Source organism: Lolium perenne, unplaced genomic scaffold (assembly GCF_019359855.2).
Source record: "Lolium perenne isolate Kyuss_39 unplaced genomic scaffold, Kyuss_2.0 unplaced98, whole genome shotgun sequence".
Classification (NCBI taxonomy): Eukaryota; Viridiplantae; Streptophyta; class Magnoliopsida; order Poales; family Poaceae; genus Lolium; species Lolium perenne.
This window is the reverse complement of record NW_027249056.1, coordinates 201,567-227,974: the sequence shown is the minus strand read 5'-3', so window position 1 is coordinate 227,974 and position 26,408 is coordinate 201,567. Positions and strand designations below refer to the sequence as shown.

Genomic DNA, 26,408 nt, shown 5'->3' with positions numbered 1-26,408 from the left:
TTGCTTCATCTCATTGTCTTCTGTACCCAAGGTCAACTTGACCGGCTCTTTTTTAGTTGAGATCGAACCTGAAACATTACACTTACGGTTATCCTTTTTCACTTGGCAAACTTGCTTGACCACTTCCTTCTTATTCCTTGAGCTCATAACCGATTCTTTTTTATTGAAATGGTCTTTGACATATGATTGTTGATCAAATGATGATCTTCTCGAAGCCGCATAACTTTGGTTAAATGTTCTAGAATAGGATGGGTAATGTGCCCTTCGATCATACTTGTCCCATGATGGATATGAATAACAATCAGCATAGAGAGGTATCCATGACATTGGCATTGGTGGTCCAAAGGGAGGATACGAAGATGCTGCATTGAACTTCTCCCTTTGCCAATCCCGGTCTTTAGACTTTCTCCTTGGGGGTGATCTTGATGACTTTGCAGTACTTGGCCGATAAGCACTTTTTGCTTCACTCTCCTTCTTGTATTTCTCCAATAACTGTGCGAAGGTGACTTTATTTTTCTTACTCTTGTGCTTATCACGGCCTATGTCCTATTTCGTTTTGCGTCCATTGACTTTTGAATTTTCTTGTTGCCCCCCAGTGCTTGATGTCCTTGGTGTAGCTTCAATGGAACACCTAGCTTCAAGAATGTCTTCAACATGCTCTTCAATAATCTCTTCACTTTAAAGCTTGATCCCATTATCTTCCATGTGTACCTTCTCATCATCATATGAGTTGGCTACAGATAACCGATCCAATAACTTTTGACCATCCATACCAATCGAATTAGATTGACTATCTGTTTGTGTTTCAACAAATTTCAATCGTCCTTTATCAATGGCCGATTGTACTATTTGATGGAACATGATGCAATTCTGAGTACTGTGCTTAAACGAATCATGCAACTTGCAATAGATTCGTCCTTGTACTAATGGCTCAACATTGTGATCGAGAATTCTAATATAATCACTCTTCAGCAATACATCAAAGATATGATCACACATTCTCAAACTGAAAGTACACCTTTCATCTTCCAGCCGATCTTGCTGTGAGAACGGCTTTGCAATTAAGCAACCGAATGGTTCAGATTTTACATCACCCCATTCAGCTATGTGTTGATTTTCACACTCATTTTCCGATGTGTTTGAATATGGTAATATACCAGTATCGGCTTTCTCCAAAGATAATAACCTTGGCTTTAAGTTTCTGAAACCAAAATAGTTATAACACACATGTCTCACTTGAGACCAAATGTAAGCCAAGTATGAAGTAAGCAAAGCTAACCATATAGATACATAATTCAAATGAAACAATGTGGGAAACCCTGGCTGTAATAATTTTTCACTATCGGTCTTTCTAAATAGTAGAACATGTTGACCGATATGTTGTGTAGCAACTTTATTGCTAACAAATAAATTACTTTCCACAAATGGTCTTTCAAAGTTCTTATGAAAAATTTGCTAATAGATACATCAACAATATAGTTTTGACCAAATTGGAAAATAAGTAAATTATTTGTTGGATATACCTCTTTGAAGATGTTGGGCGAGTATGATGGTTGCGTAACCTGAACAATATATTTCTCTGCATTTGGATGATTCTCCAATGCCATGTATTCTTGTTGTTCTGAAATCTGTACATCTTCACTTTGATGCTCTTCATCAACCGAGCATTGTTCGGCTATATTTTGCTGCTCTTGATGTTCATCAATTCCTTTCGCACATCACTCGTAGGGAAGTATGTAATCTCCCTTACATCTATAAAAATCAAGCACGATTGTTTCACATTCACCATGCTCTTGCTCAACGAAACTTGCATTTTTTTGATTCAATGGATTCAACACATGTATTTTTTTATTCGGCTTCTATAACCGAATTAACCATACTAGCTGAGTCATTCTTATTTTCTTCATGGATCTTATTACTATGCAAAGCTTCTTCTTCTTACTTTGATATTTCAGAGGGTTCAACTTGATTGTTGCATGGAGAAGAGGATTTGGTTTCTTCCACCAGGGTAACATTATCCTGAGGATTCTTCTTGATCATTGCATAAAAAAATTGTAGATCTTCCTCTTCAAGTTTTTTCTTGTAAGCTTTATGCTCCTCCTTGAGCTTAATTTCAAGCACCTCAAATTCCTCCTTGCGCTTATTTTTTAGTACTTCATAGCCTTGGCATTGTTCCTCCGATAAATCATCAAACGTAATGACCTTATCGGCGTTAACCTCAGCTAGACATTGTTGCGCTCTGATGCTTGTTTTCTCTTTTGGCAATGAAGCGTTGCTGAAACTTTGTGGTTGTGAAGGACAAAACATGATATTGCATGCTTTACGCTCTTCTTCACGCTTCTTGTATGATTCATAAGCATGTATTGCTGCAAGATCACATGGATTTTCTTCTTGTTTCGGCGAAGAGCATTAAGCTTCTTGAACTCAGCTGCAAGTTTTTCCCTACAATCATTATTACCATATGCTGCAGCACTAGATGAAGGTACGTGAGCTTCTATTGAATTTCCACTTATTCGGCTATAACCATTGTCGAGGTGTGGAGCCGAATCATGGATATCTCCAGTTGCATATGGTGCTGAAAAGTTAGTAACATAAGGTGAAACATATGATGGTTCAGGGTAATTGGCCAAATAGCTAGTAGTAGCATGTCCAATATCCCTATCCATCGGCAGATATACAGGTGAAACAATATATTGTGAACTATCTACCAATGAATAAAACGATGAAACACTATCCTGCATGCTACTGAAATTTATAACATTGGGTGTTTCATATTGATTAACTGAAGTCATCATGTTGTTCATCGGCATATGAACTTCTGGGGTTGCCGATGCATGAGAAGTCGATAACTGTTGCAAGTTGCTAAAAGTATGGAGATTATTTTGCATCGGATTTCGCACATAGTAAGAACTAGGGTTAGCCGATATACATTATATGTACCAGAGGATCTAGCAACATCAATATAAGAGATGTTTGCATCTACATAAGGAGATTGGGGATTCATGATACCGTTGTAGATTGCAGCCTCTTGATGACGCTCTTTTCGTAGCAAGAATGGGCTGGAGACCGTTCGAACCTTCTTCCCCAACGGAGTCGCCAAGAAGTGTGTTCGCACACGACATGTTGCCGTGTACCCTCGACGCCGAGTGCGATACGCGGCAGCACGCGCCGAGGAAGGCTCGCCAGAAGCGCGATACACAAGACAGTCTAGCGAGCGCTTTTGAGACCCGAAACCCCGCTCGCCCGGGAGGGACCCTGTCAGGGCTTGCGGTGGCTATGGGCTGCCCTAGGTCGGCTTAACCGCCCCTAGGACCTCGTGGATTTGCAGCCTCCAATCTTGAAGAACAACGAAGAACGAGAAGAAAGATACAAGGGGAGAGATATAAAAGTAGATGAACACGAAAAAGTAGTAGATTGATTTGTTCGATTGGCGTTGGTTCAATCGGCCGTCACCCCTCATGTATATAAAGGGAGGCTGGACTTCCCGTGCAAGATGGAGGGTTGGATTCACGTCCAAAACCCTAGTTTGAGTCCAATTCGGATGGCTTGAACCGACCTTTCCAAAACTGTTCGGTTTAAAACTGGCAGTACATTGTTTGGAAACTTTGAGTCATTAAATGAACTCAAATCAAAATATTGTAAACAACAAAGTTGTTCATCTCGAAAAAAAGAAGAACTTTCATGTTGACCACTTTTCCATCCGAGTTCATCTTGACCATCTCATTAAGGTCGCAATAAAATATATCAATTCTGACATTTTCGTCTCTTCTCCAATTTGGCTCGCGCCCTATCTTAGAGGAATCTATGGTATGGCGTCCCACCTCCGGTAATTTGAGTTCCAGCAGTATTTTAGCTTCACAAATCACATACTAACTCGGACCGCGATGACTCAAAAACCAAAGTTGCTTGTTTCGACGAGACGCACAACTTTAGTTTATATCACTTCTTCATTTGAGGTCATCTTAAAGGAGCTCTAGTGGAAGCCTTCATATATCAATCCTCGAGATCACCTCTGACTGCTAGCATAATCGGCTATCAAGCCGGATCATGGCACAAATTGGCATGGTGGACATGATGTCTCCTAAATGAGCAACAAAAACTCACCGAGTGAATCTTTCCAACTGCGTCTTATCTATTTTCATCTGTCACGCCGAACGCCGAATTATGTTCTTGATTAGCCATCGGCCCAAAACGAGTATCAACAAGAGGAGCTGGTCCTCTTCCCCGAAATATCTCGAGGGGGAAGGGTTTCCACATCTCCAAACCGAGGGCGGGAAACTCCCCTGCCTTCACAAGATGGACATAGTCCATGGTTGATTAAAGTGGCGGTCCATGGCAGATCCGGAGGTCGTCGATGACGCCTCCGGTGGCCGCTTGTGCTGTCCACCCGGTCTTGCACCAAAGTAGCGAGGACATGGTCTTGTTACTTTAGTCCTCATAGAGCTTGCTTTGATCACCAAAGAGGCAATGGCATCTCGCCTCCTCGGGATGGAGCCTTTTGAGCTCAGCCATGATGCACGCTGTGTCTGTCGATCTTGTCTTGTAGCGTCCAAACCCTGCCCCATGTCCTTAGTGGCAGGGCCCGCGGGGGCGGCATCCGATGCTCCCTTTGTTGATCTTATCGCTCCAAGGGAGGCTCTCTGACCTAGAGAGGCTAGTGACTCAGGAACTGATGACCCACAAGTATAGGGGATCGCAACAGTCTTCGAGGGAAATAAAACCCGAATTTATTGATACGACACATGGGGAGCCAAAGAATATTTATAATAACAGATGTGTTGTCAATTCACCTGCACCTGGAAATAGACTTGCTCGCAACAGTTTATCAGTAGTAACAGTTTTATAGCAGTGGTAGTAGTGAAATAACAATAGTAATAAAATAAAAACAGCAGTAGCTATGGGGACCTCGGACTAGCTGTCTGAAATACCCGTTATATATAAAGTTCACGATCCCATGATCAGTGTGCCGTGAACACATAACCAAATTGATATCAAAGTTACATCATCCATTACAATACGGAATAAGAATTTTACAAATAGGTCACATGACCAATACTTACATAATAGCCTCAAAAGGGACTAAATTAACACCAGAGTAGCGGAATCACTTCAACAACGCGGAGCCCAAGCCATCTGCCATAACCCTACAGTCAACTAACTGGGAGAACGTTCCTAGCTCGCATAGACGCCGTCCAATCCTTCTTTATTTGTCGAAAACCTTCAAGTCTGGCCAAGTAAATAGCCAGGGATAAAGCCGTGAGTACATTTGGAATTGTACTTGCAAACCATCACGAGAGATTAAGGGGATGCATATTTGGCATTAGCAAGGTAATAGGCACTATTCTATGGCGACAAGGCGAGAGATAGTTTTCTCATGTGGATATAGCATGTGTGGAAGAGACAATTTCTCTTGTGGAGATAACATCTCTATATCTTTTTTGAAGAAAATACTTCAAAAGAAGATTAAACTTAAAACCACTAGGATGGAGTAACCCTAATTTCTCCTTCCGGACATTTTCATATGACCACCAAAACTTTCCCGTACCCTTCCGGTACTCCAAAAACAGGTTCCCCTTTCCTTTCTTAGACCATTTCTAACACAAAACCAACACAGCTAAGCAACGGCCATCCCAACTGTCCATTACCGCGGACGCGGCTATTCGAATAGATTTACACTCTGCAGAGGTTGCACACTTTTCCCACAACTATCCGGGTACCTATCGTGTGGGAATCATCCCCGCATCACAACATATGCCACGACAAATATCAGGACATAACATTTCGCTTATTCGCCTTAACATAGGACCCTACCCTATGGAGTATATACTTCCCCGGCAAACCATGGCAGGTCACCTAACTTTTCGAGCGTGACTCCATTGCCACGGTGGGAAACCCATAATGTCTTCTGGACGGGAAGCCCCGAAGGCATCCCGTTATACGATTGCCCAATATAGTTGTGAGGCATCCCATACTAAGGCAACCAAACTACGATTTACGCCCCGTGCCCATGTTGAGGTAGTGTGGTTGCGCGGGTTGGTTGTTCTGGGTGAATACATAGAACCATGTGTTGTTTTTCCCGAAAACAATTTCATAACCATTTTCCCTTTATCCAACAAACTTCCTTGTGCCAATCTCTTTTGGAAAACAACATCATTTCCACTTAAAAACTAACACTTGGGAAAGAGGCATTCTCCCGAAGGTTTTTTCCAAAACTTTCGAAAAATCATAACCAAGGAGTTCCCAACCTAAGGTTTTATATCATTTAACAAGGCTACAACAAGGGTACGATGCTAATCATCATACAACTAAGGGGATGGTAATTAGGTATCAAGAGACTCACTCATACTTTGGAATGTCGAAGTATACATAGCACATGAATAATAGAAGTAACTTCAATAAGTAATGCAAGATGCAAAGAAGTGTAATAGTGCTCAATGAAAATAGGATGAAGACATGAGATCAAAAGATGGATTGCCTTGAATTGCTAATTTGTTCATGGTCTTCTTCAAATTCTTCAAATCCTTCCTCTCCTTCAAACTCGACCTTGCACGAATCTATCGCCGCCAATTAAAAAGGAACACAATCAACACATTGCACCCACAAAACAAACATGCAACAATCAGAAGCTAACCACTCAACCAAGGGCTAAAATACTAAGGATTCATAATCACTACAGAACAACTTTATAATTTTATTAAAAAAAACAATAAAATTCACTTAATAAAGGCATGAGAGCCTCAAAAAAATAGCAATTATCTATGTTATTATCACCAAGGCCTAAACCTAATATTCCCTGGTAGATTACATCAAAAAGAAGACATGTACTCTGGCTTTGTGCAAAAAACTTTTATATTTTATTTTTAAACATCTATTATATAATTAAAACAACAAACAATTAACAGACTAGATTAATCAATAACCAAGGAACGGTTCAAAAGGTAGCGGTGTTGAAGGTCACGAAAAAGAAAAGGAGTCGCACGGCCCTATATATAATTTTAGTCGCAACTCTTAGATAATGCATGCTCTATCTGCAAAAAAAACTAATCTACGACTTCTTTCATGGGCGACGGTGCCGCCGCCGCCTTTGTGCCTTCGGATGGCCGGCCTCCTCCAATGGATGCACCAAACCACGATGCATGCCACCCCATGCGGTATTATCCTTTGTACCTTCTGCTAGCCAGCCTTCTCTAAGTGTGTGAGTCTATCAATAGTTAAGATTTTGCTCTTTCTTGATGATCCATGAAGGGCAGATAGAAAATCGATCAGAAAAACACGGTAGAGACAGAAGGATTCTCTCCGGCCGCCCGGCGTATGTTTGTTAGCTTCTACGTTCAACTTATACTTCGCGACGATCCTATGCCATCCCAGCGACTCCTATGCCGGTATTGTTAGGGAAATATGCTTGTTGTATTACCAGGGGGCCAAATGCCACAATATATAGTACATGTACAGGTGAAAATATGCAGGAAACCCCCTAACATATGGGGAAACGACAATATACAAATATATACATCTAACACCGCCCCTCAAACTCATGATGGACGATCCACAACACTGAGTTTGGAGAGTAAGAAATCATGCTGCGTTCGAGTATGTGCCTTCGTAAAGAAATCCGCCAACTGCAAATCTGAAGGCACATAATAAACCGCAACAACATCATACTGCACCTGAGCACGTGTGTAAAACGCATCAACACCAATATGATTGGTCAGCTCATGCTTGACCGGATCACGTGCAATATTGATAGCACCTGTACTGTCAGACAAAAGTGGAGTGGGTGTCGTAACAGAAACCCCAAAATCTGCAATCAACAAAGCCATAGCCCGCAACTCAGCCTCAACACTCAAACGTGAAACTGCTACCTGTTTCTTCGTCTTCCAAGAAACAAGCGAACCACCAAGAAACACACAGTAAGCATAAAGTGAACGACGATCCGTAGGATCACTCGCCCATGTAGCATCCGAGTAGCACTGGAGCTGGAGAGAGCTGGAACGGGGAAAGAAAAGGCGACGAGTGATCGTGTCACGAAGGTAACGAAGAACACGGAGGAGATGACTATAGTGAACAGTGGTAGGAGCTGAGACAAACTGACTCAGAATATGAACATGATAAGAAATATCATGATAGCAAGATAAACAAGACTCCCAACAAGATGGCGATAATGGGTGGGATCAGGAAAACGATCACCATCAGTAGGACGAAGCTTAACATTAAGCTTCATAGGAGTATCAACCGTGCGCTCATCCCCAAGAGTAGCACGAGCAAGAAGATCCTGAATGTACTTTTCCTAAGAGATAGAAAAGCCATCAGAAGTGGAGGAAACCTCAATGCCAAGAAAATAGCGAAGAGGACCAAGATCAGTCATAAGAAACTGATCGCGAAGACGAGCCTTGACAAAGGCAATATACTCAGGATCATCGCCAGTAATGATCATATCATCAACATAGAGAAGAAGAAGAGTACGTCCACAAGGAGAAGTGTGAACAAAAAGTGCTGGATCATGAAGACTAGGAGAGAAACCAGTAGCAGTCACCACAGAGGCGAAGCGCTCAAACCAGGCACGAGGGGCCTGTTTGAGACCATAGAGAGAACGTCGAAGACGACAAACCATCCCATCGGGAACAGAATACCCAGGAGGAGGCTGCATGTAAACCTCCTCACTCAACTCCCATTAAGAAAAGCATTCTGAACATCAAGTTGGGAGTCAGACTAGCGGCGAACAGAAGCAACATCAAGAAGGGTACGCACAGTAGTCATATGTGTCACAGGGGAAAAAGTCTCATCATAGTCACGACCGTGCTCCTGCTGAAAGCCACGAGCCACAAGATGCGCTTTATAGCGCTCAAGAGATCCATTAGAGCGAGTCTTAATTTTATAGACCCACTTACACGTGATAGGACGAACACCAGAAGGGGGAGAAACAAGATCCCAAGTGCCAGTACGGTCAAGTGCAGCAATCTCCTCAGCCATGGCAAGCTGCCATTCAGGATGACGCTCAGCATCCCGATAAGAAGTCGGCTCGGAAACAACAGAGAGACCATACTGAGTAGGAGAGTACGAACTGGAGCACGACGCTGACGAACAGGCCGTGAAGGAGGAAGCTCATCGGCAGAAGACAACTCATCAGAAGAAGAGGAAGAAGGAACAACATCAGAAGGATCCGAAGCCGGAGAACGAGGAGTACTAGGTGGACTAGATGAACGAGATGATGGCGCCGAAGGGGGCACATCAGAAGTAGGAGGGAGAGGAGGAGGGACATCAGGGGGTGCATCCGGAAAAAGAAGAAAAGAGATACCATCCTCCGGGTAAGTACCCGAGGTGGGGAGGGGATACAAGGGACGAGTCTCATCAAACATGACGTCACGAGAGATGCGCATCCGACGACCAACAGGGTCCCAACAGCGATATCACTTATGCTCATCACTGTATCCGAGAAAAACACACTCAACAGACTGAGCCGTCAGTTTGGTGCGTTCGCGAGGAGGAAGAAGAACATAGCAAACACAACCAAATAAACGAAGAGTCGAGTAATCGGGAGAGCTACCAGAAAGATGCTCAAGAGGAATGCCACCTTGAAGGGCAGCAGACGGCTGAATGTTAATGAGGTAAGTCGACGTAGCGATAGCCTCATCCTAGAAATGCGGCGGAAGAGAGGAAGCAATCATCATAGAATGGGTAGTCTCAAGAATATGACGATGCTTACTCTCGGCAACACCATTTTGAGCATGGGCGCTAGTACACGAGAACTGAGCAAGGGTGCACTGCTCAGCAAGAACACCACGCAGGTGCTGGGAGATATACTCTCCTGCAGAATCAGCATGAAACACACGAATAGGCGTGGAATACTGAGTAAGAACCATGGCTGCAAAACGCTGATAAATAGAGAGCACCTCATTGCGAGAGTGCATAAGAAACAACCAGGTGTATCGCGAAAAATCATCAATAAACAAAATATAATATCGATGACCCCCTTTCGAAGGAAAGGGAGCCGGACCCCAAACATCTGAATGAACTAAATCTGAAGGTCGCAGAGATACAGACGCACTAGTAGGATAGGGAAGCTGAATCTGTTTGCCTAACCTACAACCCTGACACGAATGCAAAGACACATCTCCTGAGACAAACCCCAGAAGACCACGACGAACTAATGACGATAAACGGGAGCCACAGAGGTGACCCGGCCGATTATGCCACTGCTGAAAATATCCAGTGACAGAAGCAACAACCGCAGGAGAACTGGCAGATGAAGTGTCAGCAGAAGGAACGCGAAGCCAGTCTAATTCCCAGAGCCCCGGGGACTCAAGGCTGCGAGGGCCAGTTCCAACCAGGGCCTGTGTATGGTGGTCCTGGACAGCACAAGAATCAGCATCATGAATGACGCGGCAACTAGAATCAGTAAGCTGACTAGCAGAAAACAGGTTCATCTTAAGACTAGGAACATGCGAAACATCAGGAACCGAAAAAGAGGTAGTGGAAAAGGTGCCTCGACTGGAAACAGGAAGAGAGGTACCATCAGCCGTGGTAACACGAACAGGGGAAACAAGAGAGCGAAGAGCAGAAAGAATAGAAGTCGCAGAGGTCATATGAAAAGAAGCTCCAGAATCTAGATACCACGGGGATGACGTACGTTACTGTGTGGAAGGTGGTGGTCGCGCAGTGCCAGAAGAGCCAGGCACAGAATCAGCAGTACCCACTGAGGAAGAGCCTGTACCAGCGAGCAGACCACGAAGACCACGGATAATGTCCTGATCAGATAACACAACAGCAGAAGATCCTAAAGAACCAGCCTAACGACGAGTATGCTGTGGCGGACGTAAGCTGGGATCCCGCTGCCAGCAAGTAGAGACAGTGTGGCCAGTCCTGCCACAGTAGGTGCAAGAAATTGATGTCGAACCACGAGGCTGCTGGGGCTGACGCTGGCCCTGGAATGGATGAGTAGGGAGTATCGGCTGTGCCGGAGACCGCAACGAAGCCGGCGGCATAGGAGGTCCACGAGCAGATGGCACAGGAGAGCCACGAGCAGGAAGAACAGAGGGAACCTCAAGAAGACCAGCACCACGAAGACGAGTCTCCTCAACACGAAGCTCAACAAGTACCTCAGAGAGCGGAACACGACCACGGGCAAGCAGCTGGACACGGCGCGGCTCAAACTCCTTACGGAGCCGCGACAAGAACTCAAAAACGCGCAGAAACTCCAGATCCGCGCGCACAGTCAGACAGCAGGGACAGGTGGCACACACAGCTGTACGGAGAGAATCAAGATGACACCAAATAGCAACACTCTGAGTGTAGAACTCATCAATAGTAGAATCACCCTGCTGAAGGGCATGCTCCTGGCGGACCACAGACATGTAGAGAGCATCCCCAAACGGCTGATAGCGTTGACGAAGAAAAGCCCACTGAGCAGCAGCGGTGGGAAGACCAACAAACTCATCCGCATACTGAGGCAGAACACTGGAGGTAAGAACAGCAGCAGCACGAGCATCCTCATCTATCCACTGAGTGTACTCGGTCAGATCCAGCCGGTTAGTCGCAACGGCAGTAGAGTGGTCCTGGACCTTCCGGTCATAATCAGCCAGAGCAGTGTCATCAGCACTCTTGGCTGCATCCTTATCCGCCTGAGTAGCATCAGGAGCAAGGGCAACAGGTGGCGGTGCAACAGGCACCGTAGCAGCAACGGGGCGGGGCGGACAGGAGACCTCGCCAGAAAGCACACCCCAAAGAGGAAGACCGCGCATGTGAACGCGCATGAAGGCAGGGAAATCAGGATAATTCGCGCCATCAAAGATCACCGGGCAGCGAGGGATTGCAACAAAGCCCGATGAGGAAGACATAGCAATTCTCTCTTTTTTTCATAGAACAGATCGGAATCAATCACGGGAGAGAGCGGGCGCACGGGGCCGGGCGGCCAGGGAGGCGAGCGCACGGGGGCGGGCGACTAGGGAGCGGGCGGCTCGGGAGGCGAGCGCACAGGGCCCGGCACGAGGCGGCGGCCGGCGACGGAGACGGCGACGGGGCGCACGGGGGCGGCGGAGAAGGAGTCGGCGACGGGGAGTGGGCGGCGAACGGCGACGGGGACGGCGACGGGGGAGAGGGCGGCAGCCGGCGATGGGGACGGACGGGGGCGGCGGAGAAGGAGCCGGCGGCGGCGGACAACGGCCGGGAACAAGCTTCAAAGATATGTCCGTACGGAGTAGAAGAGGAGGAGGACCAATTTTTGCTCTGATACCATGTTAGGGCAATATGCTTGTTGTATTACCAGGGGGCCAAAGGCCACACTATATAGTACATGTACAGGTGCAAATATGCAGGAAACCCCCCTAACATATGGGGAAACGACAATATACAGATATATATCTAACAGGTATCACCTCTGCCACCGCAGATCAAGGCGGGTATCACCTCTGCCGCCGCGGATCAAGCAGGCGCGGCGGCGGCTACCTTCTTCCAAGCGATGGTGGAGCGGGGTGGGTGGCGACCTAGGCAGAGCAGCTTCGGTCGACGACGGCGATGCGGGCGTGGCGGCGCGGATGTCGGGCCCGATGTAGGCCCGTTTGGGGATGGGCGGGTGGTGGCGTCTGCGCAGCGGCTCCCTCTTCTCCATCGACGGCTCGCGGTGGTTCCCCTCGGCCACTTCCGCATCCCTGAGGATGCCCAGGGCAGCGGCTCTGGCCGGGTTCAACGGATGTGGCGGCCTTCTTCTTCGTCGGAGGTGGTCGGCCAGGCTGTTTGTCCTGTGTGGGGGATCATGGGATCTCACATAGGTGTTCGGCAATGGTGATCTAGCCCGGGGTTTCATGGCGGCCGGTGAAAACCGAGCCTCGACCTCGGTCTTGGCGGATGATGGCGGCGTCGGTCGACGTCGTTACCTTGTCGAAGGCGTCATCTTTGCCCGCCTTCGCACTACACTCGGCGAGTTGGGGATGCGCGGCTGCCGGTGAAAACCGTGCTCCGACCTTGGTTGGCGGACGATAGCGACATGTCGCGCCGCTACCTTCTTGAAGGCATCGTCGTCGTAGTCTGCGGCTACTCACTCGTGCTGCTCCGGAGGAAACCCTAGATCCAGCCAGGATCGGACGATGACGGCGCTCCTTGCATCGTTCTACCTGTTGGGGCATCATTTTTGGAGCAGCGGCTGGATGGAGGTGGATCTTGGTGGTGTGGTGTTCATCTACCACGTTGTAGTTGATGATTCTCAGCGGCGTGGAGCTGCGGGGTGTCGAAGACGTGTGAGGATTGCTAGACGCATGCAGGGATGGTGGAGCTATCTGGCGTCATGGTGACATCGACGGCAGGCCTGACACGGTCAATGCGTTGATCTCACTTGGAGATGGGTTTGAGATTGATGGTGGTTGCGAACTCTGCGACATGTGCAATGGCACACCCTCAGGGTTTTGCTTTTTGGAGGATGTGCATTGGTGTACCGTCAGGGAGTATGGCCTTGTTCGTGGCCCCCCCTTCATCGTAGGTTTAGCGAGTTATCGCTAGGTAGAAGGCTTCAAGTTGAACTTCGTATTCTCCTTGTAAGGCATTGATACGTCTCAAACGTATCTATAATTTCTTATGTTCCATGCTACTTTTATGATGATACTCACATGTTTTATACACACTTTATGTCATTATTATGCATTTTCCGGCACTAACCTATTAACGAGATGCCGAAGAGCCAGTTGTTGTTTTCTGCTGTTTTTGGTTTCAGAAATCCTACAAAGGAAATATTCTCAGAATTGGACGAAATCAACGCCCAGGGTCTTATTTTTCCACGGAGCTTCCAGAAGACCGAAGAGCATACGAAGTGGGGCCACGAGGCCTGTAACCATAGGGCGGCACGACCAGCATGGGGCCCGCGCCGGCCTATGGTGTGGGGCCCCTGCGCTGCCACCAACTCTGCCCTTCCGCCTACTTAAACTCTTCGTCGCGAAAACCCTATTACCGAGAACCACGATACGAAAAACCTTCCAGAGACGCAGCCGCCGACAATCCCATCTCGGGGGATTCAGGAGATCGCCTCCGGCACCCTGCCGGAGAGGGGAATCATCTCCCGGGGGACTCTACATCACCATGATCGCCTCCGGACTGATGTGTGAGTAGTTCATCCTTGGACTATGGGTCCATAACAGTAGCTAGATGGTTGTCTTCTCCTCTTGTGCTATCATGTTAGATCTTGTGAGCTGCCTATCATGATCAAGATCATCTATTTGTAATGCTACATGTTGTGTTTGTTGGGATCCGATGAATATGGAATACTATGTCAAGTTGATTATCAATCTATCATATATGTGTTATTTATGTTCTTGCATGCTCTCCGTTGCTAGTAGAGGCTCTACCCAAGTTGATACTTGTAACTCCAAGAGGGAGTATTTATGCTCGATTGTGGGTTCATGCCTCCATTGAATCTAGGACAGTGACAGAAAGTTCTATGGTTGTGGATGTGCTGTTGCCACTAGGGATAAAACATCGATGCGTTGTCTAAGGATATTTGTGTTGATTACATTACGCACCATACTTAATGCAATTGTCTGTTGTTTGCAACTTAATACTGGAAGGGGTGCGGATGCTAACCCGAAGGTGGACTTTTTAGGCATAGATGCTTGCTGGATAGCAGTCTATGTACTTTGTCGTAATGCCATGATTAAATCTCATAGTAGTCATCATGGTATGTATGTGCATTGTTATGCCCTCTCTATTTGTCAATTGCCCAACTGTAATTTGTTCACCCAACATGCTATTTCTTATTGGAGAGACAACACTAGTGAACTATGGACCCCGGTCCATTCTTTTACATCTGAATACAATCTACTGCAATCATTGTTTAATCCTTTGTTTACAGCAAGCCGGTGAGATTGACAACCTCACTGTTACGTTGGTGAAAAGTATTTTGATTGTGTTGTGCAGGTTCCACGTTGGCGCCGGAATCCCTGGTGTTGCGCTGCACTACACTCCGTCACCAACGACCTTCACGTGGCCCTTGACTCCTACTGGTTCGATAAACCTTGGTTTCTTACTGAGGGAAAACTTGCTACTGTGCGCATCACACCTTCCTCTTGGGGTTCCCAACGGACGTGTGCTTTACGCGTTATCAAGCTCTTTTTCGGGCGCCGTTGCCGGGGAGATCAAGACACCCTGCAAGGGGAGTCTCTCACATCCAATCTCTTTACTTTGTTATTGTCTTGCTTTACTTTATTTTATTTACTTCTTTGTTTGTTCTCTATATTAAAAACACAAAAAAATTAGTTACTTGCATTTACTTTATTTAGTTTGCTTTATTTACTACTGCTAAAATGGGTACTCCTGAGAATACTAAGTTGTGTGATTTCACTAGCACAAATAATAATAATTTCCTATGCACACCTATTGCTCCACCTGCTACTACAGCGGAATTTTTTGAAATTAAACCTGCTTTATTAAATCTTGTTATGAGAGAGCAATTTTCTAGTGTTAGTTCTGATGATGCTGCTGCCCATATTAATAATTTTGTTGAACTTTTTGAAATGCAAAAGTATAAGGATGTAGATGGTGAAATTATAAAATTAAAATTGTTTCCTTTCTCCTTAAGAGGAAGACCTAAATATTGGTTGCTATCTTTGCCTAAAAATAGTATTGATTCATGGACTAAATGTAAAGATGCTTTCATTGGTAGATATTATCCTCCTTCTAAAATTATATCTTTGAGAAGTAGCATAATGAATTTTAAGCAATTGGATAATGAGCATGTTTCCCAAGCATGGGAAAGAATGAAATCTTTGGTAAAGAATTGCCCTACCCATGGACTGACTACTTGGGTGATCATCCAAACCTTTTATGCAGGACTGAATTTTTCTTCGCGGAACCTATTGGATTCAGCTGCTGGAGGTACTTTTATGTCCATCACCTTAGGCTCCGCAACAAAGCTTCTTGATAATATGATGATCAACTACTCTGAATGGCACACGGAAAGGGCTCCACAAGGTAAGAAGGTAAATTCTGTTGAAGAAACCTCCTCCTTGAGTGATAAGATTGATGTTATTATGTCTATGCTTGCGAATGGTAGATCTAATATTGATCCTAATAATGTTCCTTTAGCTTCATTGGTTGCTCAAGAAGAGCATGTTGATGTGAACTTCATTAAAAATAATAATTTCAACAACAATGCTCATAGGAATAACTCTGGTAAAAACTATAAGCCATATCCTTATAATAATGGTCATGGTTATGGAAATTCTTATGGTAATTCTTACAACAATAATAGGAGTGTACCCCCTGGTCTTGAAGCCATGCTTAAAGAATTTATTAGTACACAAACTGCTTTTAACAAATCTGTTGAAGAAAAGCTTGGTAAAATTGATATTCTTGCTTCTAAAGTTGATAGTCTTGCTGCTGATGTTGATCTTTTAAAATTGAAAGCTATGCCTAATGAAACTAAAGATATTAAGTCATTTTCTACAGCAAACACTATCCAAGGTCGAATTAATGAAAATATTAGATTGATGGCTGAATTGCATGCTAGGTGGGAAAGAGAGGAAAAATTTGCTAAAGAGAATAATGTAGCTAAAGTTTCGACTATTACCACCACTAGTAATGTTGATGCTTCACATGTTGCTAAACCACCTACTATCAATGGTAAAATAATTGGTGTTAGTAATGTTTCTACTCCTAATGCAAAGCGTGCAAAACTGACTGAAACTGCTAAAACTGCTGAAACTGCTTGTGATAAAACTGCTGAAATTTTTCAAAATATTGGGGACAATGATCCCATTGCTGTAGATCATAATGGTTTAGATTTTGATGATTGTCATATCTCTGAAGTTATAAAGTTCTTACAAAAACTTGCTAGAAGTCCCAATGCTAGTGCTATAAATTTGGCCTTTACAAAACATATTACAAATGCTCTCATTAAAGCTAGAGAAGAGAAATTAAAACTTGAAACTTCTATTCCTGGGAAGTTAGAAGATGGTTGGGAGTCCATCATTAAGATGAAGGTCAATGATTTTGATTGTAATGCTTTATGTGATCTTGGTTCAAGTATTTCTGTTATGCCTAAGAAAATCTATGATATGCTTGACTTGCCACCATTGAAAAAATGTTATTTGGATGTTAATCTTGCTGATAATGCTACAAAGAAACCTTTGGGGAGGATTGATCATTTCCGCATTACGGTTAACAATAACCTTGTCCCCGTTGATTTTGTTGTCTTGGATATTGAATGCAATGCATCTTGTCCCATTATTTTGGGAAGACCTTTTCTTTGAACTGTTGGTGCTATTATTGATATGAAGGAAGGTAATATTAAGTATCAATTTCCTCTCAAGAAAGGTATGGAACACTTCCCTAGAAAGAGAATGAATTTACTTTATGATTCTATTACTAGAACAAATTATGATGTTGATGCTTCATCTCTCGATAATACTTGATTCACACTTTCTGCGCCTAGATGAAAGGCGTTAAAGAAAAACGCTTATGGGAAACAACCCATTATTTTACTTCTGCACTTTTGTTTTATATTTGAGTCTTGGGAGTTGTTACTACTGTAGTAACCTCTCTTTATCTTTATTTTATTGCATTGTTGTGCCAAGTAAAGTCTTTGATACTAGGGTTGATACTAGATTTGGATTACTGCGCAGAAACAGATTTCTTACTATCACGAAATTGAGCAGCCCCGTTTGTAGGTAACTCAGAAAAATCTGCCAATTTACGTGCGTGATCCTCAGATATGTACGCAACTTTCATTCAATTTGAGATTTTTCATCTGAGCAAGTTAAGTGCCCCAGAAAAATTCGTCTTTACAGACTGTTCTGTTTTGACAGATTCTCCCTTTTATTTCGCATTGCCTGTTTTGCTATGTTTGATGGATTTCTTTATTCCATTAACTTTCAGTAGCTTTGTGCAATGTCCAGAAGTGTTAAGAATGATTATGTCACCTCTGAATATGTGAATTTTTGATTATTCACTAACCCTCTAATGAGTTTGTTTTGAGTTGGTGTGGAGGAAGTTTTCAAGGGTCAAGAGAGGAGGATGATACAATATGATCAAGAAGAGTGAAAAAGTCTAATCTTGGGGATGCCCCCGTGGTTCATCCCTGCATATTTCAAGAAGACTCAAGCATCTAAGATTGGGGATGCCCAAGGCATCCCTTCTTCATCGACAACTTATCAGGTCACCTCTAGTGAAACTATATTTTGATTCCGTCACATCTTATGTGATTTACTTGGAGCGTCTATATGTTTTTATTTTTGTTTTTGTTTGAATAAAATTGGATCCTAGCATTCTTTGTTTGGGAGAGAGACACGCTCCACTGTTGCATATGAACACATGTGTTCTTAGCTTTACTTTTAATGTTCATGGCGAAGGTTGAAACTGCTTCGTTCATCATTATATGGTTGGAAACAGAAAATGCTTCATGTGGTAATTGGTATAATGTCTTGAATAATTTGATACTTGGCAATTGTTGTGCTCAAATAGATCATGTTTAAGCTCTTGCATCATGTACTTTGCTCCTATTAATGAAGAACTACCATAGAGCTGGTTAAAATTTGGTTTGCATGATTGGTCTCTCTAAAGTCTAGATATTTTCTGGTGAGGTGTTTGAACAACAAGGAAGACAGTGTAGAGTCTTATAATGCTTGCAATATGTTCTTATGTAAGTTTTGCTGTACCGGTTCATACTTGTGTTTGCTTCAAACAACCTTGCTAGCCAAAGCCTTGTATTGAGAGGGAATACTTCTCGTGCATCCAAATCCTTGAGCCAAAAACTATGCCATTTGTGTCCACCATACCTACCTACTACATGGTATTTCTCTGCCATTCCAAAGTAAATTACTTGAGTGCTACCTTTAAAATTCCATTCTTTGTCTTTGCAATATATAGCTCATGGGAAAATAGCCTTAAAAACTATTGTGGTATTGAATATGTAGCTTATGTATCTTATTTCTTATAAGTTGCTTGTTGAGCGGTAACCATGTTTCTGGGGACGCCATCAACTATTACACCTTGTTGAGTATCATGTGAGTTGCTATGCATGTTCGTCTTGTCTGAAGTAAGGGTGATTTGTCATGATCAAATGGTTTGAGTATGCATATTGTTAGAGAAGAACATTGGGCCGCTAACTAAAGCCATGAATCATGGTGGAAGTTTCAGTTTGGACATTAATCCTCAATCTCTTATGAGAATATTATCTGTTGTTGAATGCTTATGCATTAAAGAGGAGTCCATTATCTGTTTTCTATGTTGTCCCGGTATGGATGTCTAATTTGAGAATAATCCAATGCGAACTTTCTCCTTAGACCTTTGTACAGGCGGCATAGAGGTACCCCTTTGTGACACTTGGTTGAAACATATGTTATGCAATGATAATCCATTTAAATCCAAGCTAATTAGGACAAGGTGCGAGCACTATTAGTATTCTATGCATGAGGCTTGCAACTTATAGGATGTCTTATGCATAACACATATGAATTATTACTACCGTTGACAAAATTGTTTCTATGTTTTTAAAATAAAAGCTCTAGCACAAAAATAGTAATCCATGTTTCCCTCTGCGAAGGGCCTCTCTTTTACTTTTATGTTGTGTCAGTTTACCTACTTCTTTCTATCTTAGAAGCAAACACTTGTGTCAACTGTGTGCATTGATTCCTACATACTTGCTTAATTGCATTCATCATATTACTTTGTGTTGACAATTATCCATGAGATATACATGTTGAAGTTGAAAGCAACTGCTGAAACTTATATCTTCCTTAGTGTTGCTTCAAAACTTTCTACTAAGAATCTATTTCTTTATGAGTTAACTCTTATGCAAGACTTATTGATGCTTGTCTTGAAAGTACTATTCATGAAAAGTCTTTGCTATATGATTCAGTTGTTTAATCATTGTCCTTACCATTGCTTCGAATCACTGCATTCATCTCATATGCTTTACAATAGTATTGATCAAGATTATGATAGCATGTCACTTCAGAAATTATCCTTGTTATCGTTTACCTACTCGAGGGCGAGTAGGAACTAAGCTTGGGGATGCTTGGTACGTCTCAAACGTATCTATAATTTCTTATGTTCCATGCTACTTTTATGATGATACTCACATGTTTTATACACACTTTATGTCATTATTATGCATTTTCCGGCACTAACCTATTAACGAGATGCCGAAGAGCCAGTTGATGTTTTCTGCTGTTTTTGGTTTCAGAAATCCTACAAAGGAAATATTCTCGGAATTGGACGAAATCAACGCCCAGGGTCTTATTTTTCCACGGAGCTTCCAGAAGACCGAAGAGCATACAAAGTGGGGCCACGAGGGCCCGTAACCATAGGGTGGCGCGGCCAGCATGGGGCCCGCGCCGGCCTATGGTGTGGGGCCCCTACGCCGCCTCCAACTCTGCCCTTCCGCCTACTTAAACTCTCCGTCGCGAAAACCCTATTACCGAGAACCACGATACGGAAAACCTTCCAGAGACGCAGCCGCCGCCAATCCCATCTCGGGGGATTCAGGAGATTGCCTGCGGCACCCTGCCGGAGAGGGGAATCATCTCCCGGAGGACTCTACATCACCATGATCGCCTCCGGACTGATGTGTGAGTAGTTCATCCTTGGACTATGGGTCCATAGCAGTAGCTAGATGGTTGTCTTCTCCTCTTGTGCTATCATGTTAGATCTTGTGAGCTGCCTATCATGATCAAGATCATCTATTTGTAATGCTACATGTTGTGTTTGTTGGGATCCGATGAATATGGAATACTATGTCAAGTTGATTATCAATCTATCATATATGTGTTGTTTATGTTCTTGCATGCTCTCCGTTGCTAGTAGAGGCTCTGACCAAGTTGATACTTGTAACTCCAAGAGGGAGTATTTATGCTCGATAGTGGGTTCATGCCTCCATTGAATCTGGGACAGTGACATAAAGTTCTAAGGTTGTAGATGTGCTGTTGCCACTAGGGATAAAACATCGATTCTTTGTCTAAGGATATTTGTGTTGATTACATTATGCACCATACTTAATGCAATTGTCTGTTGTTTGCAACTTAATACTGGAAGGGGTGCGGATGCTAACCCGAAGGTGGACATTTTACGCATAGATGCTTGCTGGATAGCGGTCTATGTACTTTGTCGTAATGCCCTGATTAAATCTCATAGTAGTCATCATGATATGTATGTGCATTGTTATGCCCTCTCTATTTGTCAATTGGCCAATTGTAATTTGTTCACCCAACATGCTATTTCTTATTGGGGAGACACCACTACTGAACTATGGACCCCGGTCCATTCTTTTACATCTGAATACAATCTACTGCAATCATTGTTCTCTACTGTTCTTTGCAAACAAACATCATTCTCTACACCATACATTTAATCCTTTGTTTACAGCAAGCCGGTGAGATTGATAACTTCAGTGTTACGTTGGGGCAAAGTATTTTGATTGTGTTGTGTAGGCTCCACGTTGGCGCCGGAATCCCTGGTGTTGCGCCGCACTACACCTCGTCACCAACGACCTTCACGTGGCCCTTGACTCCTACTGGTTTGATAAACCTTGGTTTTCTTACTGAGGAAAAACTTGCTGCTATACGCATCACACCTTCCTCTTGGGGTTCCCAACGGACGTGTGCTTTACGCGTTATCAGGTATTGCGAATAATTTAATAAAAAAAAGTTGTGTGCATCCTTTGGATGCAGAGGCTGGGGCGATGCTCCTTGATCGAAAAAGGTATCACCTCTGCCCAAATATGATTTCATACCACACTTCAAGGATGCTACTTAGGGCCATAACGCTACTGCTATTATTAACAGTTGAAGTGGTCCAACCAGATATACGAGGTACGTTTGATCAATACAACTTGATTTGAAGTCTTCATGGAGGTGCGATTGAATCATCACCATGGCCAAGCTACATGTGTTGCATCACCATCTCCAGCGGGTTACAGCGGCGAGATAGCAGAATAATTAATCGGCTAAGTGGTGGCAGTAAATCCAAACGTAACAGCGAATATTATATGAAGATGGAGATGTCTAATCAGCCCAAGGTCATCAATGGTCTCTCTCTTTCCATCATTTTCTATTTTGAGGAAACGCCAAGGAATTAAGCATACAAGGAGTCAAGGATTAACTTGAGCAAGCGATGTCGGCTAGAAAAGCTGATTAACTTGAGCAAGCGATGTCGGCTAGAAAAGCTGATTAAACGTCTCCGTGAACAGGACGGGAGCATGGCAGCGTACTGCTCCTACTGGCTGCTGAAGGACATCAATTCATCGACAAGCACGCCTGTGAGATCTTACTAGCCCGTAGCCTGTCCACAGAAGCACATCATGTAAATGCTCCAATAGTCCAGTATTAATACATTGTGGAGCAAAACATGATGCTACTAAAACCAGGCCGGCGTGTATTTCTCTTTTCACCTGGGCACCATTTTCTATAACTAAATCATCATCAGTGAGTAAAAAACTTTGACGCATACAAGTATGTTAACATGTTTAATTTCTTACAGGCTTCTTCGTCAAAATATCATTTTTTAGACTATGGCGCTGTTGGATATATCTTATTTGTTGTTGGATCATCTCAATCAATCTTGAGTGATTCGTGTTGGAGCATACTGATATATAAAAGCTATGTAAGTTACTCTGGATTTTCTATCATCAGTTTCCAATCTTAGAGAGGGAAAATACTGTATATGTTAATTCTACATTATCGTGACTGTATCACTACTGACCCACAACCTGAAATACAGTTCAGATACACTTATGCAGAGCAATGTAATATTTAGTTTGGATCTATAAACAGAGATGATATTATTGTTGGCAGATTACTTTAGCAGGCAAGTATATGTTAGTTGTGATTGTTAAATTGTAGTTTAGAAGGTGAATATAACGATTTCAGAGGAGGAAAATGTGTACGGATGGTAGTGGCAGAACAAAATATATTCAAAAAGTATTCTAAATCAAGTCCCAGCATTGTACATATTTTCTATGCCGTCTTATAGATAAAAACAGGGTGCAAGAACGCAGGAAGGTTTAGAGTTGCGCAAAGCTTCTTTCCTACCAACTGGATCTTCGTCATTTGAGGTAAGGTATTTATGTACATATAAAAAGTTCTATATTTCATACTCACGAAACACGTACGCGGTAGTGTTGCCATTTAAAATACAAGAAAAATACTCACACTGATTTATAATAAATGTCATGGTTTAACTAAAATAATCGGCTATAATATATATTTATCCAAAATATAATGACAATGAATTATAGTTATGCTAACTGGATCTGAAATCATTAGGTCAAATTGAACCTGTGTGCCATACTTTATTTCATATCAGCGTAGGTAAATTATCGACATCTATGAGCATCACTCACAACTAAATTATATCCTTTACTTCATGACACTAAGACCCAAAAGTTGGTAAAAAACGTAGAAGATTGATTAATGACATATTCATATATTGTCTTGGATTTTTGTTACTTTTAATGTTATCATTTCTAAACTACAACACATAGTTTTACAATAAATAAATACTTAAAAATAGGCATTTGGTGAACATAAACTGGTTGAAATTTTATTTTTATATATCACATAAATTTGAAACAAGTCTAACCGTGCAGTATGCACGGGCAAAAAGAAGAAATCGTTTTCCTACCTTATTTTGCTCACAGAATATTACATAAGTAAAGAAAGCAAAAGTTATACCTCTGGATAGCTATTAAAATTTAGATCCATATAAAATTGGATTCACCAATTTTGAAATTATAAAAGATTTTTTGTAAATAAAATACTATACAAAGGGTCCTTTTTAGTGCTTAAAATCTTACAAAATCTCAGATGCTCAAATAAATTTGAGCTCTGGATATATCGTTAAAAAAATGAGTACAACAAAAGTGGTTTCACTCAAAAATAATATTTTATGCTCCCTAAATAAATTCCCAAACATAGATTCTGAATAACCTAGTACTAAATATCACAATCTCATATTTTGACATAAATACTCCAACCAGTGCCAAAACATGGTAATTACTATGTAGTTTAATACAAAATTGGATTTGGATCAAAACTGGTTTTAAACTCTCCAATTAGAATTAACATAGATACTGCATGCTTGTACGAATTTGAAATCAGAGGAAAACCTAGAATAGATCTTGGTCTAAAACTTGTGAGGTGATTAGGATTTTATTTTGGGACACTACAAAATTGGAATCACTTGATTTGGTTCAAAATTGAATTTTTGGTGAATTTGAAGCTAACAGTTATGTATGCAGGGTTTATTTTCAGAAAAAAGAAAAAAGGCACGGGCTGTAGCTTAGCTGGGCCGCCAGAAGTGAGTCGGGTCGGCCCGTGAGGGTTTCCAAGTGGAGGGTAAAAATAAAAGAAAAGGGAATGGGGCCAGTAGAGGGCCCCTCCTGCGAGTGCGGATTTCCCTCATATGGTAAGGCCCCCCGTACTATCTGTACCACTTATTTTGTTGGAGATTCGTGCAAAGTCCACATAGTCAAAGATTCTACACATTTGCATTTTAGCACTCTACAAAGTTCGAAATCATCCCCCACTAGGGGCTGGAATATAAAGTCGCACCCAAACCCTAATCCCACACACCCACCCCACCCCTGCCCCGTCCGCCTCGCGCCTCCCGTCGGCTCTCCACCTCGCGCCGGCCTCCTTCTCGCGCCGGCCGCCGCTCTCCGCCTCGCGCCGGCCGCCGCCACTCTCCGCCTCGCGACGGCCGCCGCCATCGCTCTCCATCACCTCGCGCCGGCCGACGCCCGCTGCCTCGTCCACGGGCGGAGACGCGCCGCCCTCCGACGCTCGCGCACTGCACTGACCACCGCCGCCCTCCGTCGCGTGATCCGGCGGGGAGGAGCCGGGCGCGGGAGAGGCCCGCCTGCTGGACGAGGGACGCGGGAGTCAGCATCTTTGATCTGTCCACGATTCCTATGAATCTCTATGAATTTTGTATGAAATATACGAAATTTGTGATGAATCTCTGTGTTAATTTGGATGATTCACATGTATATGAATTATCTACAAAAATTTCTGTGAAATATGTTAATTCTTCTTTCCAGATTGAAAACAAGTGTGAAACTGATATGTTTCTGTGAACCATATATGAAAAAAAGTGTGTATGAATATTTGAAGAAACTTGTATCACAATATTTTTACCTTTTTTTTCCTTCATATCTACAGATCCGGAGTATCATTTTTTTCTTTCAAAATCAGTATAGAATTTGGCAAAGATCCGAAAAAAGTTACATGAATTATTTATGATTCCTGGACAAAACCAGTATAGAAATTGTTTGAATATTGTTAAATGTTAATTTTTTTTGAAAAATTATATGAAACTTAGATGAATTGCTCAAACATACTTGTATCTACTAATTGTGTAAAAAGAAACTTGTAAAAAATGATTTTTGTTACAGAACAGAATTAACAAATTCATTTCGGTTGAAAAATGTAGGATATTATGTGAGTATGAATATTTCTGTATATTCTTGAAAGAAAAATAGCATGAAAAAAAAGTTGAATAATCGCTGAACAATTATTTAGATTGATACCAAAGGTAATTGTAATTTTCTTAATAGAATAAGAGAAACGGAGATAAAATGGGTAATCGCCCGAAAATCTGAGGGGTGGTCTGTAAAATGGTTGAACAGAGTGGGAAGGTTGTGACTGTAAGATTGTTTGCACGAATCTCCAGGATTTCAATGGCTGTGATAGTAGGTGGGGCACTTCCTATATGAGGAGTTGCATTTCTCCCCCTCCTGCATGGGCCGATGTGGCCAACAGCCATGCATAGGCGCGCGATCGGGAGAGCCGTCGTCTTCCTCCAGTCAGGAACTCGCGCGGGGAGGACGGGAAAAAGGACAGGGCGGCCAGGGACTCACCGGCGGTCGTCGGCAGCGGGTGGCGGCGTGCTGGCGCTGTTCAGGGGCGGGCTCGGCGACGTCTCCCTCTCCCGCAGCAGCTCCGCTCGACGGTGTTCCCTCCGCAGCTACACTCGGACGAACCGCAATAGCGGCGGCTACTGGCGGACCTGGGAAGGAGGTGTGGGTTAGGACGAGCACAAGAAGGGGAACAAAATGGAATCAAGAGGGACAACATGGAACACCAAAATTGGGCGCTATCTTCCACGCCACGTGCCGGTGGCCACAGACAGAGGTGGAGCGGCTCCTCAGACGGGAGGCAGTAGGGAGCTCTCCGCAGCATTTCTGTGAGGTGGGAGAGAGGAGTGGCGAGGTGTAGCAAAGGGGAGAGGCTTGGGGTGGCTTATATAGGAGAGGGTGGCATAGAATGGACGCGGGCATGCGATGGACTCGGCCAACGGGAGGGCGTGCGTGCGGTGGCAGTGGCCAATGGAGGAGCGCGGGCTGACGTCGGGGCAGTGGAAGGAGGTGATGTCCCAGGGCTGGCGTTAGCAGGAGAAGGGGCAGGCATGGAGAAGGAAGACGTGGATGGTTCTCC

The 26,408-nt window shown here is 43.5% G+C and overlaps 1 long non-coding RNA gene across 1 annotated transcript; it reads right to left on the bottom strand.

Moving 5' to 3' along the window:
* Positions 1 to 21,833: 21,833 nt before the first annotated feature.
* Positions 21,834 to 26,170, bottom strand: LOC127321400 (uncharacterized). The gene is made up of 3 exons (XR_007864055.2): positions 26,056 to 26,170; positions 25,832 to 25,980; positions 21,834 to 22,254 (listed from the first exon to the last, which is right to left on the bottom strand). It is a non-coding gene; the product is annotated as an uncharacterized lncRNA (long non-coding RNA).
* Positions 26,171 to 26,408: the final 238 nt, after the last annotated feature.